The sequence below is a fragment of the Lolium rigidum genome, chromosome 2, assembly GCF_022539505.1.
Source record: "Lolium rigidum isolate FL_2022 chromosome 2, APGP_CSIRO_Lrig_0.1, whole genome shotgun sequence".
NCBI classification, from domain to species: Eukaryota; Viridiplantae; Streptophyta; class Magnoliopsida; order Poales; family Poaceae; genus Lolium; species Lolium rigidum.
Genome location: NC_061509.1, coordinates 89552093 through 89553925, shown reverse-complemented (window position 1 = coordinate 89553925; position 1833 = coordinate 89552093). Strand labels below are relative to the sequence as shown.

General features: G+C 45.2%; 1 pseudogene; it reads left to right on the top strand.

Annotated features, from left to right (window-relative positions):
* Window positions 1-246: 246 nt before the first annotated feature.
* Window positions 247-1410, top strand: LOC124689953 (annotated as a pseudogene).
* The last annotated feature ends 423 nt before the right edge of the window (window positions 1411-1833 follow it).

Genomic DNA, 1833 nt, shown 5'->3' with positions numbered 1-1833 from the left:
AATGCACCAAGAACTGCTGTACTACTGTTTCTGCATTTCAAAGTGCACTAAACGGTATCCTCAATACACATTGTAAACAGCCAGCTACTTGTAAAGTCCTAGTGTACTACTATCAAATATACAAAGGAAATCCAACTACCCCAGACGTTTACATCCTATATAAGTAATGAAAAACAAATAAGCATACCATCTTCAGATACAAACAACAATAATAGCAAACATCCCGTTTTGTAGGTGGAGCACGGTATGAAGCCCAACAAGAGGAGCAGGATTTCGCACGACAACATTTCTCCCACTGTAGAAAGCAATTTCGATCATCTTCCTGATGAGCTTGTTGTATCCATTCTTGCCTCTCTCTCTTCCTCTGCCAACACACCTGCGGACCTCGCCGGCGCTATGATGACGTAAGTGTCTTAAAAGCAACCCCCTATTTTACATCTTTTTGACACTTCTCTTGGTTCCATTTTTAACATATTACTAATTCGGAGACAGGAGGTTCGGGCAGCTTGCACATAGCAAACTCGTTTTAAAGAAGGCCTCCATGGGTTGCCTAGCTGTCCGAGCAAAAAACTGGTCGAGGCAGCCGACGAGTTCCTACGAGAGATGTGCGGATGCGAGGCAACCTCGAAGCATCATACATCCTTGGAATGGTATGTCACACACTCCACCAGATCCCTCCCCTACCATAGATATTCACTTTCTTTGGATCAAATAAATCTGATAATTTATTTCTCATTCATTTCGAACAGATCAGGTTTTACTGCGCGCGTAGCCGCAGAACCGGCGCAGCTTTGATTGTTTCCGCTGCTAATGGTGGGCACCTGGAAGCCATTTTTTCACTGGCTGTAATACAGTTCAACGGTAGCGGTGTCAGCAAACAAGACCGCGACCTTACTCTCGGCGCAGGTCTGTGCGCACGCGCAGCAAGGCTAGGGCACGTCGATGCAACACGAGAGCTCGGCCATTGCTTGCTTGATGGATACGGTGTAACCAGCGCCCCTATAAATGGTCGACTTCTTCTTCAACGCGCAAAGCAGCGTGACGCCGAGAACGAACGACAGCGAGGCAAGTCTCGGCACCCTACACCAGAAGACGCACCATGCAAACACTTTCCTATCTGAATGGTTTTCGCAGACCCCGGAAGCACGGAACGCAGCACACTGCAGCGATAAATCACCTATAGAAGAAATCGGAGACATGCGGCTTTGCTCCAACGCTCTTTGCGGTAGACAGGAGACAAGGCTCCACGAGTTCAGGCGATGCTCTGCATGTGCGTCAGCATATTACTGCTCCCGTGCGTGCCAGGCTGCGGACTGGAAAATGGGGCACCGTACCTCCTGCATGCCAAGAAACCAGGAGATCAACCCCCACGGTAACCAGAATCATGTTCAAGAAGGACAGCCGGAATGAGGAAATGCTGTCATAGACGATGTCTGAATGGACCTTTTCCTGTGTCAATGGCTATTTCTAACAGTCTGTAACCCGCCAAACAGTTATCTTATCTTAATCCTCATTGAACTTAAGAGTTTTAAGGCGCCTAAATGTATTTGGTGTTAGCATTTTTTATCACCAACTTTGCTTCCACTCATCTATTTTTTCCTCACATCCATGTAATAAACCAAGCTTGCAAGCTGTTGAGACATTTGTTAGACATTGCGAAAAAAAAATCTTTCCATAGAGTATACCAACACCAATTAACCTTTGTCTCTATCGAGTGAACCACCAGAAATATCTCTCACACATACACAATTTAAATAGGCAATAAGATTTAATTTATATACATAATTAGCCTCTCAACATATTTTTTATACTTTTGGAAGCAGTTGATTAAGC